Raw genomic sequence first — 19128 nt, forward strand, 5'->3', positions numbered from 1 at the left:
CAAAAGTCCGTCTAGTCAAGGCTATGGTTTTTCCAGTGGTCATGTATGGATGTGAGAGTTGGACAGTGAAGAAAGCTGAGCACCGCAGAATTGATACTTTTGACTATGGTGTTGGAGAAGACTCTTGAGATTCCCTTGGACTGCAAAGAGATCCAATCAATCCATCCTAAAGGAGATCAGTCCTGGGTGTTCATTGGAAGGACCGATGTTGAAGCTGAAACTCCAATACTTTGGCCACCTCATGCAAAGAGTTGACTCATTGGAAAAGACCCTAATGCTGGGTAGGATTGGGGGCAGGAGAAGAAGGGGACGACAGAAGATGAGATGTTTAGATGGCATCACTGACTCGATGGACATGGGTTTGGTTAGACTCCGGGAGTTTGTGATGGACAGAGAGGCCTGGCGTGCTGCAATTCATGGGGTCGCAAAGAGTCAGACATGACTGAGCGACTGAACTAAACTGAACTGATATCATCTTCATTTATATTTAAGAAAAATACAGAATTTGTGTTAAAGGGCAAATTAGGACAGTTGTAAGACTAATGGATTTATTATGTTTTTAAAATTATCTTCAAACCCTCTTTCTCCAGACATGTGTTATAACATTCATGTTACACAATAGACCTAACATCACAGAGAAAGTCAGTGACAGAGCTAGAATGTAGGTTGATTCCAAATCTTTCAGTCTTTGCACTACACCTTGATCCCTCTCAAATTCGAGAAAAATGGGAAATTTAAGAAAAGTTTAAGATCCACACAAAGAAGAATAAGCTTCAGAACACAGAACTCATTTCACCTTTAACCGACACGCATTCAATGTCCTCCAGTCTAACATTTATCAGTATATATGTCCACTGCCATAATGAGAGGGAAAAAAACAGCAGTGACTTTGCAGCTATTAATAGTAGCATTGACTTATATACACTACCATGTGTAAACTAGATAGCTAATGGGAAGCTGTTCTATAGCACAGGGTGCTCAGCTTGGTGCTCTGTGATGACCTAAAGGGATGGATTGGAGAGGGAGGTGGACAGGAAGCTCAAGAGGGAGGGCATATATGTACACATACAGCTGATTCATGATGCTGCACAGCATAAACTAACACAATGTTGTAAAGCAAATACATTTGAATAAAAATGAATAGATATAGACATCATTGCTTATATGTGTGTATATGTGCATGCTCAGTCACTTCAGTCATGTCTGACACTTTGCGGCCCCAAAGATTGTAGCCCATCAAGCTCCTCTGTCCATGGGATTCTCCAGGTAAGAATACTGTATTGGTTGGCATTTCCTCTTCCAGGGGATATTCCAAACCTGGGGATGGAACTCATGTGCTTCTGCGTCTCCTGTATTGCAAGCAGTCTTTATCCACTGAGCCACCTGGGAAGCACCATTGCTTGTATATGTGGGATGAAAAAATGTACTTCTAATAAACTTAGTAAATTGCAAAACAATATGTACCATATGATCTCAACTTTGAAAAAGTAAGTTTGTGTGTATTCATGCACACATGGGAAAAATACCTAAAGAAAATTTAACTGTAGTTTCTACAGAGAAAAGAAACTTAGGATTGGGAAATACTTTAATTTTTTACTTTATACAATTCAAACATAAGTTGTTTTTCAAGGACTGTATAACACTTTTGTAATAAAGAAATTAATTGAAAGCAATCGTGTAAATTATTGCCAGGATAGTGGCAACTTTAGGGTACATGAGAGACCAGAGTAATATTTGAGAATGATCATGAGGAGAGCTTGTGTGGGTGATGCCGATATTTTAATATTTGATCTGAGGAGTGATAACATGGTTATCACTATACTTCTTTGAACTTCACATTCTTCTATTATACAATTTTCGTCATCATCAGTTCAGTCACTCGGTCATGTCTGACTCTTTGCGACCCGATGGACTGCAACACGCCAGGCTTCCCAGTCCATCACCAATTCCCAGCCCTTGGTCAAACTCATGTCCATCGAGTCAGTGATGCCATCCAACCATTTTGTCCTCTGTTGTCCCCTTTTCCTCCTGCCTTCAATTTTTCCCAGCACCAGGGTCTTTTCCAATGAATCAGTTTGCATCAGGTGGCCAAAGTATTGGAGTTTCAGCTTCAGCATCAGTCCTTCCAATGAACATTTGGGACCGATTTCCTTTAGGATGGACTGGTTGGATCTCCTTGCAGTCCAAGGGACTCTCAAGAGTCTTCTCCAACACCACAGTTCAAAAGCATCATTCTTCAGTGCTCAGCTTTCTTTACAGTCCAACTCTCACATCCATACATGATCACTGGAAAAACCATAGCTTTGGCTAGATGAGCCATTGTCAGTAAAGTAATGTCTCTACTTTTTAATTTGGTGTCTAGATTAGTCATAGCTTTTCTTCCAAAGATCAAGCATCTTTTAACTGCATGGCTACAGTCACCATCTGCAGTGATTTTGGAGCCCCCAAAAATAGAGTCTGTCACTGTTTCCATTGTTCCTTATCTATTTGCCATGAAGTGATGGGACCAGATGCCACGATCTTTGTTGTTGAATGTCGAGTTTTAAGTCAGCTTTTTCACTCTCCTCTTTCATTTTCATCAAGAGGTTCTTTAGTTCCTCTTTGCTTTCTGCCATATGTACAATTTGAGGTGTGTTTAATTTTACAATTTTAGGTACATAAAATTTTAAGTATATTTAATTTTACAATAAAACTACTTTAACAAATAGTTACCCAAACCAATTACCAACATGATCAGGTAAATTATAATAAACGACTTTGCCCTTGTCCCTTAGTGTTATGATTAATAACTCTTACTTGCACTGTCAAAAATATCTCAATTTGGACAGTAAATTACCTGGTCCCACACAAATAATCAGGGGTTTCCCAGGTGGCACTAGTGGTAGAGAACCTGCCTGTTGATGCAGAAGACATTAGAAATGAGGATTTGATCCCTGAGTAGGGAAGATCCCCTGGAGAACGGCTTGGGAATCCACTCCTGGGTTTTTGTCTGAAAAAACCCATGGACAGAGGAGCCTGGTTGGCTACAGTCCATAGAGTTGTAATGAGTTGGACCTGACTGAAGCAACTTAGCACACACATCTAAATAGCCTACTACCATTGCGGTAATTTTAACCTGGGAAAAACCCTTGGAAATCAGCTTGAATCCAGTGGTTTCCAAATATCACTCAAAAGGCATTTTTTAATATGCGGTAAATTTTTAGTTTTCTCATAAGGTCCTATCACATAGCACAGGGAAGTCTGCCCAGTGTTATACAGCAACCTAGAGGGGAGTCTGGGGAAGAATGGATACATGTGAATATCCATCCAATGTATGGCTGAGTACCTTTCCTGTCCACCTGAAACTATCACGACATTGTTAATCAGCTATCCTCCAATATAAAATGCACAGTTTTTTCTAAAAAGATTAAAGTTTTGGGGTGTCCCTGTGCCTGGAAGAACTACTGGTAACAGCAGGCTGTTGTCAAGGTGCATATTTTTCTACAATGTATGGAATGGAAATGTACAGTGAAGAATGATCTCACTCTAGTGTTAAAGATGAGAAAACTGAGATCCCAAGTATTAAGTGGATAGTCTAAGAGCACAGTCTTTGTAAATAGCAGACGCCATGACTAAAACCTAGGACTCTTGCCCAGCTTATCAATCTTTTTACATATCATATAAAAAATCTGTGCTCTCCATCTCTCCTCCCTCCATTTATTCCTCTCTTCCTTTCACTTTTCTTTTTTCTCTTCATTCTTTTCTTCTTTTCTCACTTTATTTTTTCTTTACCTACAAAACACTGGCAATGTCATTTGACTCTTACTTATAAATGGTAGAAAATCCAACTTAGTATCAGAAAGCTGGGAAAGCTTATTCCCCAACTTCATTAAAGGATTCAGATGAAGGGGGATGTAAACCATTCTGAAATACAGATTAAAGAAATAAAATCTCACCTTTTTTAACCTTTCCCTTCACCCTTTAGGTTTTCCTACTTCACTACCCTGCCAAGTTCAGTTGCTTTATGTACAGAATACATGATACAACATCTGTGGTGGCTTCCACTGAGATTTATTTACCCAGATTTTCATTAAAATAGCAACTGATTTGGCTCAATAAAATGTTGCTTATCCTAATAAAGCTCTTCATAGCTTTGCAAATTTTCACTTAATACTCTTTAGTGTCATAACAGTGTTCATAACCTCTGCCTAAAGAGCAATTTTTAAAACTTTATACTTTCTATTTAATAGAGGTAGCTTCATAACCTTCTATTTTCATGTGACTCTGCTCTTAATGTACCTTAAATGGATTCACTGACTTAGATTGAATGAATCTGAGACTTCTTATAATCCATTTGCCCTCTCTGGATTTCCCTACCATAAGTGAAATAATGCCATTTGCTGCAACATGGAAGGACCTAGAGATCATCATACTAAGTGAAGTCAGAGAAAGACAAATACCATGTGATATCATTTATATGTGGAATGTAAATAATGATACAAGTGAACTTATTTACAAAACAGAAATAAGTTCACAAAGATATAAAACAAACTCTTGGTTACCAAAGGGGACATGGGTGGGGTAGGGATAAACTACGAGTTTGGGATTAATGGATACAAACTACTATATTTAAACAGATAAACAACAAAGACCAACTGGATAGCACAGGAAACTATATTTAATATCTTGTAACAACCTATAGTGGAAAAGAAGAATCTGAAAAATAATATATATGTGTAAATTACACACACGCGCACACACACACACACACACACACACACATATGTATGGGTTTCCCCGGTGGCTCAGATGGTAGAGCCTGCCTGCAACGCAGGAGGCCCAGGTTCAGTCTTTGGGTTGGGAAGATCCCCTGAAGAAGGGAATGGCTATTCACTCCAGTATTCTTGCCTAGAAAATTCCATGGACAGAGGAGCCTGGTGGGCTACAGTTCATGGGGTCGCAAAGAGTAGGACACGACTGAGTGACTAACACAGTCACACACACATATATATTCTCAAGCCTATAGAATGAGCCTTCAGAATTTCTTTAAGAGTAAATGACTTGATTTGCTTGAGGTCTTCCCATTACCAATGGGACTGAGTTAGAAAGAGAGAAAAGAGAAGTGATGGTGAAAGAGTGAAGGCAATAATTAAGCCCAAGTCAGTAAAGGTACCACCTGTGGAAGTACCCTTCAGCTGAGATTCTGAGATCCATGGGAAATCCAGATTTACTGATGCAGTTTCAGTGCCTATAAATCATGGGGTCAGATGATGAATTGTTGAAAGAAATAAAAATCTATGATGAAAGCTTTCTGGTCACTTTTCTCTCTCTACTTGAATAAGAACAAGTGAAAAGTAGACACAAATTGAAAATGGTTTGAAATACAGATTTCAGATAATCGATAAAAACAACAGTACACAAGGCACTGTGCAGTCAGCCAGGATGTTTGAGCATAAGCAGATAAACAGGAGACTGGGAGGTAGAAGCCAGGAAACTCACAGGTTAATGAAGTTATTTATTTTTCCTCAAGTCATAGCCAAAACTCAAATTGAGAAGCAACTTGTGTTTTTTTCTGATGTGTGAATACAATCTGATGGGAGAGTCGTTTTTTCCACCTAATTTAAGATTTCTCTAGAATGAAAACAACAAGGGAAAGATGGAAGAATGTGGAGAGTGACAAGAACAACAAAACAATGATCCACAAGTGACACACAGGCTGGGCACGCTGAATTATCCAAGACTATCTTCTGCACCGAAATTGTAGCTCTATTGAGAACTGTCTAGCTGCTTCTCAAATTTCAGATTCTCAGATTTGTTCTGGTGGCTGAGATGGTAAAAACTTCACCTGTAGTGTGGGAGACTTGGGTTTGACCCCTGGGTTGTGAAGATCCCCTGGAGGAGGGCATAGCAAACCACTCTAGTATTCTAGTTCAGTTCAGTTCAGTCACTCAGTCCTGTTCGAACCCTTGCGACCCCATCGACTGCAGCATGCCAGGCCTCTCTGTCCAACACCAACTCCCAGATTTTACTCAAACTCATGTCCATTGAGTCAGTGATGCCATCCAACTATCTCATCCTCTGTCATCCCCTTCTCCTCCTGCCTTCAATCTTTCCCAACATCAGGGTCTTTTCAAATCATTCAGTTCTATGCAGCAGGTGGCCAAAGCATTGGAGTTTCAGCTTCAGCATCAGTCCCTCCAATGAATATCCAGGACTGATTTCCTTTAGGATGGACTCGTTGGATCGCCTTGCAGTCCAAGGGACTCTCAAGAGTCTTCTCCAACACCACAGCTCAAAAGCATCAATTCTTTGGCACTCAGCTCAGTCCAACTCTCACATCCATACGTGACTACTGGAAAAACCATACCTTTGATTAGATGGACCTTTGTTGACAAAGTAACGTCTCGGCTTTTTAATATGCTGTCTAGGTTAGTCATAGCTTTGCTTCAAAGGAGCATGTATCTTTTAATTTTATGGCTGCAGTCACCATCTGCAGTGATTTTGGAACTCCAAAAATAAAGTTTGTCACTGTTTCCACTGTTTCACCATTTATTTGCCATGAAGTGATGGAACAATATCTCATGATCTTAGTTCTCTGAATGTTGAGCTTTAAGCCAAATTTTTTACTCTCCTCTTTCTCTTTCATCAAGAGGCTCTTTAGTTCTTCACTTTCTGCCAAAGGGTGGTGTCATCTGCATATCTGAGGTTATTGATATTTCTCCCAGCAACCTTGATTCCAGCTTGTGCTTCATATAGTCCAGAATTTCTCATGATGTACTCTGTATATAAGTTAAATAAGCAGAGTGACAATATACAACCTTGACGTACTCCTTTCCCTATTTGGAACTGGTCTGTTATTCCATGTCCAGTTCTGATTGTTGTTGCTTCCTGACCTGCATGCAGATTTCTGAAGAGGAAGGTCAGATGGTCTGGTATTCCCATCTCTTTCAGAATTTTCCACAGTTTATTGTAATCCACACAGTCAAAGGCTTTGGCATAGCCAATAAAGCAGAAGTAGATGTTTTTCTGGAACTCTCTTGCTTTTTCATTGATTCAACGGATGTCGGCAATTTGATCTCTGGTTCCTCTGCCTTTGCTTAATCCATCTTGAACATCTGAAAGTTCATGGTTCATTTACTGTTGAAGCCTTGGGGAATTTTGAGCATTACTTCACTAGGGTGTGAGATGAGCGCAATTGTGTGGTAGCTTAAGCATTGTTTGTCATTGCCTTTTTTTGAGATTGGAATGAAAACTGACTTTTCCATTCCTGTGGCCACTGCTGAGTTTTCCAAATTTGCTGGCATATTGAGTGCAACACTTTTACAGCATCACCTTTCAGGATTTGAAATAGCTCAACTGGAATTCCATCACCTCCACTAGCTTTGTTCATAGTGACGTTTCCTAAGGCCACTTGACTTCACATTCCAGGATGTCTGGCTCTAGGTGAGTAATCATACCATCGTGATTTTTCTGGGTCATGAAGAACTTTTTGTATAGTTCTTCTGTTTATTGTTGCTACCTCTTCTTAATATCTTCTGCTTCTGTTAGGTCCATATGATTTCTGTCCTTTATTGAGCCCATCTTTGCATTAAATGTTCCCCTGGTATCTCTACTTTGCTTGAAGAGATCTCTAGTCTTTCCCATTCTATTGTTTTCCTCTATTTCTTTGCACTGATCACTGAGGAAGGCTTTCTTATCTCTCCTTGCTATTCTTTGGAACACTGCACTCACATGGGTATATATGGTTATAAATATAATAATAATGGCTGTATAAATGGTTATATAAATGGTAATAAATAGTAATGGTAAGTAGCAAGTGTTAGTTGCTCAGTTGTGACCGACTCTTTGCGACTCCAGGGACTGCAGCCTGCTAGGCTCCTCTGTCCATGAGATTTTCCAGGCAAGGATAGTGGAGTGGATTGCAGTTTCCTTCTCCAGGGGATCTTCCCAACCCAGGGATCGAACCCGGGTCTCCTGCACTGCAGGCAGATTCTTTACTGACTGAGCTACAAGGGAAGCCCGTAAATGGTTATAACTACCCATTATTAAAGAATAATCTTTATTTCTTACAGTGAAGAAAGCTGTAAACATTCAGAACTTTATCTAGGTTTCTTAATTCACTCACACACTGAATACTAGAATTGCACCTCACTGCACACACAAAAAAAATCCACTGAAACAAAACTATCTCAGTTTAGGTTAAATATATATTTCTGGAAAGCAAGGCAACTGTAGTTCTCTAATTAGCTACAAAATGAACATTAAAGCTATAAAAAGAAAAAGGCAGACATGTGGCTTTTCAGTTCTGCTCCTTTGCTAGCTTGGCTCTTTGAAATGTCAAAACTTGCTTGTACATGTGTTTTACAAAAATAAGATTCTACTTCACAGAACATGGGTAGAGTACAATAATAAATAGTATGTGTGAATAAAATAGTGCATATGTTTAGTAAAGTAGTAAAATGTATGTGAAAATGTAAAAATAGCTGAATATATATATTATTACATATAAGCATGAGAAGATCTGAAAATATATAAGGGACTTTCCTCTGCACTGAATTACCTCACCTGTGATGGAAATAAGATGAAGATAAAGGTTCATACAAAATACAAACCAAAGTCTGAATTTTGCAGAGAATAACAATTTTTACTGACCAAAGTAGGGGGGCAGTGTGTGTGCACACACACAAGCAGTAGCCCACCCCAGAAACATCTTAGCTTGGCAGGAACCCCTTGGATAGTGATTCTCTAAGAAATAGAGTAACTAACCAAGGCTGATCATTCTCGATGGATATGGCTGAGTGTGTTGTGGGCAGAAAATTAACAGAAATCATGGACATGAAAAAAAAAAGCAAAGCATTTCAAACAGTAGACATACTTTATTGTTTCATTAGTGGGAGGTGTTTATAGTCTCTTCTCAGGTTTTACAGTGATAACCCCAGAGGTATAAGTTCTGGGGATAAGATGGGTATTGATATGTAAAATTAGTGACATTTTTATTATTGGAGCTGGTGTATTTTATATCAAATTCACACATGACCATATAAGAAATGTTCCTTAAAATTTAGAATTTTAAAAGAAAAGAAAATCTAAGGAGAAAAATGTGAAGTAGTATGTCAATAAGAAAATGACTTTTTTAATAGCTGCTTATATGTTTACTTTGGAATTCCTCATTTGCTTAATTCTACTTTATAGACAAAGTTGTTGTTACTTCCTTGCCTCCAAAGAAATCTGTATCATTATTTCTGTATTGCTCTGGGGCTTCCCAGGTGGTGCCAGTGGTAAAGAACCTGCCTGCCAATGCAGGCAGACACAAGAGACATGGGTTCGATCCCTGAGTTGGGAGGATCCCCTGGAGGAGGAAATGGCAACCCATTCTACTATTCTTCCCTGAGAAATCCCATGGACAGAGAAGCCTGGCAGGCTATGGTCCATGGGGTTGTAGAGTCAGACATGACTGAATAAGCATGCACTCTGTAAGTGAACCAATTCCTTGACACAGTCTTGAAAGTTGCATTTCAGTTTTCCAATATTTTCTATGTGGCTGAAATATTGCATTGCCATAGAGACCAGAAAATGGTCTTAAAATAATTTATCTGTTCCAACTTAATTATAAACTTCCAAAACTACTTTTGTGACTGATAATGGCTTGTATCATTTTTCCATGTGCTTTTCCCCCCTTCCTTACTAATCTCTGATGACTTTGACACTGGATATGGTTTAATCCTATTAGTATACAGTCTAGATTCTAATGGACTATAAAGAAAGCTAAGGGCCAAAGAATTGATGCTTTTGAGCTGTGGTGCTGGAGTAGACTTTTGAGGATCCCTTGGACTTCAAGGAATTCAAACCGGTCAATCCTAAAGGAAATCAGTCCTAAAGGAAATTCATTGGAAGGACTGATGCTGAAACTGAAACTCCAATACTTGGCCACCTGATGCGAAGAACTGACTCATTTGAAAAGACCCTGATGTTGGAAAAGATTGAAGGTGGGAGGAGAAGGGGATGACAGAGGATGAGATTGTTGGATGGCATCACCAACTCGATGGACATGAGTTTGAGCGAACTCCGGGAGTTGGTGATGGACAGGGAAGCTTGGCATACTGCAGTTTGTGGGGTCACAAAGAGTCGGACAAGACTGAGTGATTGAACTGAACTAAACTAGCTTCTAATAGGGATCTGGGCACACAGATAGGATCAAACAAGGTTTATTCCATGCTGAGCCAAGTTAATAGCAATGAAGAGGGTAAGGACTAGCTTTCTCATCACTTTTATTTTCCACATAATACACCAGGACTATAACTACAAAACTGTTGTACAAAAGAGCATCCCTGGTGGCTCAGTGGTAAAGAACCCACCTGCCAATGCAGGAGACTTGGGTTGGATTCCTGAGTTGGGAAGATCCTCTGGAGAAGGAAATGGCAATCCACTCCAGTATTCTTGCCTGGGAAATCGCATGGATGTAGGAGCCTTGCAAGCTGCAGCCTGTGGGGTCTCAAGAGAGTTTGACATGACTTAGGGACTAAACAATAACTCCAAAAAGATGATAGTAATAAAAAAGGACGCAATAATAATTTCTTGAGTGAATAAATTAATGTAATCTGATTGCATAAGGTAAACCAAGTATGCAACAAGTAGAACCGATGAAACTGATGCAGCAGAAGCCCCCTCTCTAGGAGGAGGCAATCAAGGCTTCAGGTTCACTTCACTTGAGTCTTCACTACCTTCTCATTTCCTTTCTGATGTTATAATCATTAAAATCCTTGGATGTGTTTCAAAGTTTTGAATCTATGCTTTTATTTTCAACTTAATGTTTGTAATTAACATCCCTTTCACCTCAATCAACTCATGATCACTTGAAAAGGAAACCATGCAATAGTTTTGAGACAGGAAGAGGGCAATGCACAGTCGTTAAAAGAATGATAGAGCTGTTAAGGATATAACAATAACTGGCTAGAACAAACTAGGGCCAAGATGGTAGAAGATTTGACTTCCAGGAGGACTTGAGCCTCATTACATGTTCATTATAATGTAACATTACATTGAGCATGCTAAATGTCACACCTACATTGCTATGACAGGCACCATGACAGTTCCAGGGCACTATAAATGGCCAAAAAATGGGCAGTGGCCCAATTCCTAGAAATTCCTACTCCTTCTCCCAAATAGAATATTTTTCCCACTTGTTAACACATGAAATTATTCAAGCCATAAAAACTAACCACCCCACACCCCGTGGTTGGTTTGTCTTCCAAGATGGACTGAATTCTACCTAAGGAATATGCATTTCTCTAATTAAACTTGCTTTCACTTTACTGTAACTGTCTCTTGAATTCTTCTCTGTGCGAAGCCAAGGACCCTGTCTTGGGGGCCCATCCCAGGAACTTTCCCAATTCCTGGGACATGACCATTCTCTTGCTTTCCCTTGTCCTGCCACAGTTTGGTTATCCTGGAACACACATCTCAGATATGATTCTCTTAGTCAGACCACCTAACTCAAACAACCAACACTGTGATTAAATCTTAAATTAATTCTTCTACTCTAGATCTGATAATTTTTATTTCTAGGCACCAAGGGAAACTTCAAGTTCAGTAAATCTGAATCTTCATTGTGTTGATAAAGTACATACAATGTCATGTCTGCATATCATATGCTTAGAATCCCAGTGTACTCTTGTGTGGTACCCTTCTAACACTAGACTTCTAACCATAGACTGCAATTTGCTTGGCTGGGCCAGGACACCCTGCCTATTTTTCATTCACTTCTCCTGGGGAGTTCAAACATGACTTTTTCCATGTTAACCAACAGTTCTGCTTTCACATTGAATGCACAGGTCACATGGAGTTTTAGCAATAAATTCCCTTTTCTAAAACTTTCCAGTGCTGTGTAGACCCACAGGACTGACTTTCCTCATGTAGTTTTTGTTGTTGCCATTTAGTCACTAAGTTATGCCCAACTCTTTTGTGATCCCATGGACTATAGTCCTCCAGGCTCCTCTGTTCATGGGATTTCCTAGGCAAGAATATTGAAATGGGTTGCCATTCCCTTCTCCAGGGGAATCTCCCCAATCTAGTGACTGAACCCACATCTCCTGCATTGGCAAGCAGACTCTTTACTGCTAAGCCATGAGAGAAGCCCCTTTCCTCATGCACAAGTGTCTGCAAAAAACAAGTTCAAGTTCATCATAGCCTTGTGGTGGCTGGAGTAGACAAGGAACTACCCCTGTTAAGGACTCAATCGAGTTACTTTTGCACAAACTCAGTAACTTCCTCTCCCAGCAGCCTTGACAGGCAAGGTCACAGCCTTAATTGTGGCCAGACCCACCTGCCTATAACAGTATGAAAGTTAACCTTTTGTGTCATTGTTACCTAAATTAAAGTTCAATGAAAAAATTCTGAGGGCAAATTGAAATCTGACTTGAATGAAATTAACTGTCCTTGGATTCTCTATCTACCCTGCTTTTCTGGCCTTCAGCTTAGCTGTTCTGCTATTGTGTATACTAATGTAAGGGGAAGCACACTGACTGAAACCACCCACCATGGCCAGGCACCGCAGTAACCATTTGCGTGAGTTGTTTTACAACAGGAGGTCCTGGTAAGAAACATGGGACTAATAAGCCACCACCAACCAGAAGTTTGGGAAAGATCAAAAGGAGACACCACATGTCCATGCAGCTCCCAGAATCCTTCTGGCCTGCATCCATCTTGGCTGAACAGGGCGTGCACCACCAGGAAGGACTCTGAGTCAGAAAGATTGGCTAAAGACAACCCAGAAACTAATCTCATCACCATAAAACCCGAGACTGCAAGCCACGTGGCAGAGCAGTTCTGCTGGGCTCCCTTACCCTACTGCTCTCCACCCAGGTGCCATTTCCCAATAGAATCTCTTGCTTTGTCAGCACATGTGTCTCCTCGGACAATTCATTTCCGAGTGTTAGACAAGAGCCCGGTTTCGGGCCCTGGAAGGGGTCCCCTTTCCTGCAGCACTTATGGTTGAAATGGCAAGCTCAAAGATTCAGAAAACTGAAACAGAAGAAGAGTTCCAAAAGAAATATCCAAAAGTTTAATATTTTCCCCTCTAGCTCACTTTTAAAAGACTTTTTCTCAAAAGTACACATTATGAGATTAATTCTTTTGTTCCATGTTTAGACGAATGAAAGCCTTCATTCAATAAAGACTGAACAAACATCTTATTAAAGAAAACAACTTAATAGCTTTTGCACAATTAAGGAAACTATAATCAAGATGAAAATACAGCCTTCAGAATGGGAGAAAATAATAGCAAACAGAGCAAAGACTTAATTTCAAAAACATACAAACAGCTCATGCAACGCAATTCCAGAAAAATAAACGACCCAGTCAAAAAATGGGCCAAAGAACTAAACAGACATTTCTCCAAAGAAGACATACAAGACATACATGTTTGTTAGATGGCTAACAAACACATGAAAAGATGCTCAACATCACTCATTATTAGAGAAATGCAAATCAAAACCACCATAAGGTACCATCTCACACCAGTCAGAATGGCTGCTATCAAAAAGTCTACAAACAATAAATGCTGGAGAGGGTGTGGAGAAAAGGGAACTCTCTTACACTGCTGGTGTAAATGCAAACTAGTACAGCCACTATGGAGAACAGTGTGGAGATTCCTTTAAAAACTGGAAATAGAACTGCCATACAACCCAGCAATCCCACTGCTGGCCATACACACACAGGAAATCAGAATTGAAAGAGATACGTGTACCCCAATGTTCATTGCAGCACTGTTTATAATAGCTAGGACATGGAAACAACCTAGATGTCCATCAGCAGATGAATGGATAAGAAAGCTGTGGTACATATACACAATGGAATATTACTCAGCTATTAAAAAGAATGCATTTGAATCAGTTCTAATGGGGTGGATGAAACTGGAGCCCATTATACAGAGTGAAGTAAGCCAGAAAGAAAAACACCAATACAGTATACTAACACGTATATATGGAATTTAGGAAGATGGTAATGATGACCCTATATGCGAGACAGCAAAAGAGACACAGATGCAAAGAATAGATTTTTGGACTCTGTGGGAGAAGGTGAGGGTGGGATGATTTGAGAGAATAGCATTGAAACATGTATATTACCATATGTGAAATAGATCACCAGTCCAGGTTTGATGCATGAGACAGGGTGCTCAGGGCCGTTGCACTGGGATGACACTGAGGGATAGGATAGCAAGGGAGGTGGGAGGGGAGGTTCAAGATGGGGGACACATGTACACCCATGGCTGATTCATGTCAATTTATGGTAAAAACCACTATAATATTGTAAAGTAATTAACCTCCAATTAAAATACATAAATTTAGTGAAAAAAAAAACAGACAAGCAAAATATCCTGACAAATTTAGAAAAACATTTCCTGTCCTGAAACAAAATTCTTGTTTTATGACAAGACAAGAAAATTTAAACAAAAAGTTACCTCTGCCCTTTGGCCTCCTCTCCCCACACTGTGCATTGCATATATGCATTATACATTGACCAAACCTTCCCTGTGGACAGAAATATCTGCTCAACCATAAACAGCAACATTCTCCCAGCACCAACAAGACAACTCCTTAAATGATAACATTCTTTCTTGATCCTGTAAGGATTCATATGGTACTTAGATCTGGATTGTGTCAACTGTCAATAATAGATCATTTCATGTAAACCCTCCATTTCAGAAAACCTACATAACTGCTTTGACTTCTAATGTGTGGAATAATTCTCAGAGCTCTCTGAGATGCTCTTCCCAGGTTATAATCCTCAAATTTGGCTCAATTAAAATTTTTCCATCTCTTTCTTAGATTGACAGATTGATTTTCTATGGACATGCAGAATCCAAAAAGAGCTGTATCCTGCAGCGTTTTACTGAATTTGGAGATGTCTCCTTGGTACTGAGCAAGACCCTGTGGGGTTCCTGGGAACAAAGGCCTTTCTGTGTCCCCCATTTCCTGATTACAGAAAATAGGCCTCATTAAATCTCTATGACCTTCCCTGATTTTCCCTGGAGCAGATTCAGTTACTAATTAGAGAAGGGAGAGGATGTAGAGACAAGAGAGGGGCAATAAAAAGAAACATTAGGGCACCCTTAGGGCAGGTGCTGATTCCCCGAGGGATACACATAACAATATGTCTGAGCTGTTTTGGAGATACTGAAACTCCTTCTATCAGATAGGAGAAATTAACAATATGCTGCCCACAAACTCATTGACCCCAGACTGGTAGAAACCAGAAGGTTGATGATGCTAACTCCCACTTACCCCACCATCAACTAGTTAAGAGAATGTCCATGAGCTGATAAGCTTTCTTTGAACCATTGCTATAAAACTTCTCTGGACTCTCTCCAGTATGGGACACACAATTTTAAGGGCATTAGCCCACTGTACCCCTTTACCTGGCAAAGCAGTTCTTTTTCACATTACCCAAAATTTCATCTCTGAGAATTAATCTGGTGTTAGGGTACAAACATTAGAGTCAGCTTCATCTTCACTTGAAGTTTAGCTATTTTCAGCGCTCTTTAGTCAATTCACAGCTTTCGTGTCAGTAGGTAGAAATTGGTTCTGGGCCTAGTTGTATGAGTTCAACATTCTAGGCTATTGATGCCTTTTCTAGTGAACTGTATTTCTCTGAAAGAATCAAAGAAAGGAAGAGAACAGACAGACTACAATTCAGACTTAAGTGGCATAAAAGCATATTTTTTTAATTTCAGTCCCCATTTCACTTTAAATTATGACTAAACAAAGTGAAACAACATTTTAATGAGGGAAAACCTTGGTCTCTGGTCATGACAGGTAGAAACATATACTTTCCTTAAGGTCAATTACATGACGTTGGTGTCTGAAAAAAAAAAAAAAGTTTCATTAGAAAAAAAAAAAAACCTCTTTGATTTTCTAATTTGCTTAACTGAATACTGAATTGTTAGTCTTGGTAAAACTAGAGTTTTTTCTTTGTAGCAGATTGTTTTCCAAATCCAAATGGTCAATATAAATAATCTTATACCACTTAAGGACAAATTTATTCATAAAACCTGCAACTAATTGATTCTGGCAAGCCCACTTCAAGACACCATTAACCATGTTAATGTGTTCAGTTCAGTTCAGTTCAGTCACTCAGTCGTGTCCTACTCTTTGCAACCCCATGAACCGGACAGAGCCTCTCTGTCTATCACCAACTCCCTGAGTCCACCCAAACCCATGACCATCGAGTTGATGATGCCATCCAGCCATCTCATCCTCTGTCACCCCCTTCTCCTCCTGCCCCCAATCCCTCCCAGCATCAGGGACTTTTCCGATGAGTCAGCTCTTCACATCAGGTGGCCAAAGTATTGGAGTTTCAGCTTCAACATCAGTCCTTCCAATGAACATCCAGGACTGATCTCCTTTAGGATGGACTGGTTAAATCTCCTTGCAGTCCAAGAGACTCTCAAGAGTCTTCTCCAACACTACAGTTCAAAAGCATCAATTTTTCGGTGCTCAGCTTTCTTTATAGTCCAACTCTCACATCCATATATGACCACTGGAAAAACCATAGCCTTGACTATACGGACCTTTGTTGACAAAGTAATGTCTCTGCTTTTTAATATGCTGTCTAGGTTGGTCATAACTTTCCTTCCAAAGAGGAAGTGTCTTTTAATTTCATGGCTGCAATCACCATCTGCAGTGATCTTGAAGCCCAGAAAAATAACGTCAGCCACTGTTTCCACTGTTTCCCCATCTATCTGCCATGAAGTGATGGGACCAGATGCCATGATCTTAGTTTTCTGAATGTTGAGCTTTAAGCCAACTTCTTTACTCTCTTCTTTCACTTTCATCAAGAGGCTCTTTAGTTCTTCTTCACTTTCTGCCATAAGGGTGGTATCATCTGCATATCTAAGGTTATTGATATTTCTCCCAGCAATTTTGATTCCAGCTTGTGCTTCCTCCAGCCCAGTGTTTCTCATGATGTACTCTGCATATAAGTTAAATAAGTAGGGTGACAATATACAGCCTTGACGTACTCCTTTTCCTATTTGGAACCAGTCTGTTGTTCCATGTCCAGTTCTAGCTGTTGCTTCCTGACCTGCATACAGATTTCTCAAGAGGCAGGTCAGATGGTCTGGTATTCCTGTCTCTTTCAGAATTTTCCACAGTTTATTATGATCCACACAGTCAAAGGCTTTGGCATAGTCAATAAAGCAGAGGTAGATGTTTTTCTGGAACTCTCTTGCTCTTTCAATGATCTATCAGATGTTAGCAATGTGTTGAGAAAGACAAGTATTAGACCTGCCAAGGTCAGAACTTCTGGTCTTTGACCAAAGTTTCTACCTAAGGATTAGTCCTGATTTGACCACATGTTAGCACCTGTCCTATCCAACAAGTGAATGGGCCACTGGACAGCACCTGGTCCAAAGACATACAGTGCTGTAGTGGGATCAAAAGTATTCACCTCCCAAAAGACATATCCACATCACAAACTCTGGAACCTCTGAATATGACCTTATTTTGGAATAGGATCTTTACAGACATAATTAAAGATCTCGAGATGAGATGATCCAGGATTATCCAAGTGGACCTTAAATTCTATAACAAGAGTCCTGATAAGAGACAAGAGAGAAGACATACACCCAGAAGAGAAAGCCAGGTGAAGACAGAGGCAAAGACTGAAATGATACAGCCAGAAGTCAATGACTACCTGTAGTCATCAGAAAGTGGGGAAGAAAAGGCAGGATTCTTTTCTGGAATCTTTGAAGGGACTTGACAATCAATGGCCCTTGATTTTGAACTCTTGGCTTTCAGAACTGTGAGACAATAAATTTCTGTTGCTTTAAGCCTCCAATTTTGTAGCAATTTGTTAACAGGAGCCCTCAGAAACCAATTCCAAAGTGCAATCTGAAAAGTGATTAAAAAGATAGCCCTCCTCCCGGCCTCGCGTCTCCCCGCCGGCCGCCCGCCCGCCCGCCCTCGGGGAGCCCAGGCCGCCGCCATGTCTTCCGGGGCCAGCGTGAGCGCCTTGCAGCGCCTGGTGGAGCAGCTCAAGCTGGAGGCTGGCGTGGAGAGGATCAAGGTCTCTCGGGCGGCTTCAGAGCTTCAGCAATATTGCATGCAGAATGCCTGCAAGGATGCCCTGCTGGTAGGTGTTCCAGCTGGAAGCAATGCCTTTCGGGAGCCCAGATCCTGTGCTTTACTCTGAAGACTGTAGAGAAGAAGTTCGCTGAAGAATGCTTTCAAGCACAAACTGATGAATGACTGCCTCCAAATTTCAAGAAAACACTTCTCTAGCCACATGACTTCTAGATATTTCACAGGACCTTTCCTGTGACCTGGTCCTTTAGCCAACATTCTACAGAAATTGATGTTTCTACTCAAATAAGGAAACTGGGTGAAGGTGTAGAGTTTAAATAATAATAGCCTGATTCTTTGTTGAAGTGCTTTATACTTAAACAAAAACCTTACCACCAAATATACCAAAATACACTTCTTTTATTAAGTGAATTACTAGTGTTTCTATGCCTGGAATGTTATGTATGTTTTATTTACTAGATGTTTACATTTTGGGAAGGAAAGCAGTATTCTTTGTTAAAAAATTGAATATTTGTAACTTGCTGTTCCCAACTAAGATCTTTCTACCATAACAAAATTTGTTCTTTTCTCATGAATTTGTAATTTCTAAATGAAGACAGGCAGATATAAAATTGGGGGAAGAATGGACTTTTTTAATCAAATGATGTCTTGATTTTTCTAAATGAGGAGATTGTTTTATTTTCAACACTAAGCATGGGATCTGTTTCTTAGCAACCCTGTTTGAAAAGGTGAATGTTGTTTTCTGTATGAGACTGCCCCATCCTGTATATGAAGCAGATTTGATCTTCGTCTTCTTAAATTCCTCTATTTTAGAGGAGTGGTTTTACTTTAAAAAAATACTAAATTATTTCATATTTAAATGTGATCTACAGAGCATTGCAAATTATTTTTAAAAAGTAATGTGAAATATGACAACCTAAATGAATTTTTAATATCACAGGTGTATTATTTTGATGATGTGCCTTTGATTTAATTTGGGACACTTAAAAGAATACTTTATTTGTATTTGTTTTAATCTTTGAAGAACTTGGAAATAAATTCTGCTTAATTTCTACTAAAAAAAAAAAAA

General features: G+C 39.7%; 1 pseudogene across 1 annotated transcript; it reads left to right on the forward strand.

The window, feature by feature from the left end:
• The first annotated feature begins 17961 nt into the window (after positions 1–17961).
• Positions 17962–18455, forward strand: LOC145539660 (guanine nucleotide-binding protein G(I)/G(S)/G(O) subunit gamma-10 pseudogene; annotated as a pseudogene). The gene has a single exon (XR_014077883.1). The product of XR_014077883.1 is annotated as a guanine nucleotide-binding protein G(I)/G(S)/G(O) subunit gamma-10 pseudogene (transcript).
• The last annotated feature ends 673 nt before the right edge of the window (positions 18456–19128 follow it).

This window comes from Giraffa tippelskirchi, chromosome 2 (assembly GCF_054371585.1).
Source record: "Giraffa tippelskirchi isolate mGirTip1 chromosome 2, T2T-mGirTip1v1.2.pri, whole genome shotgun sequence".
Lineage (NCBI taxonomy): Eukaryota > Metazoa > Chordata > Mammalia > Artiodactyla > Giraffidae > Giraffa > Giraffa tippelskirchi.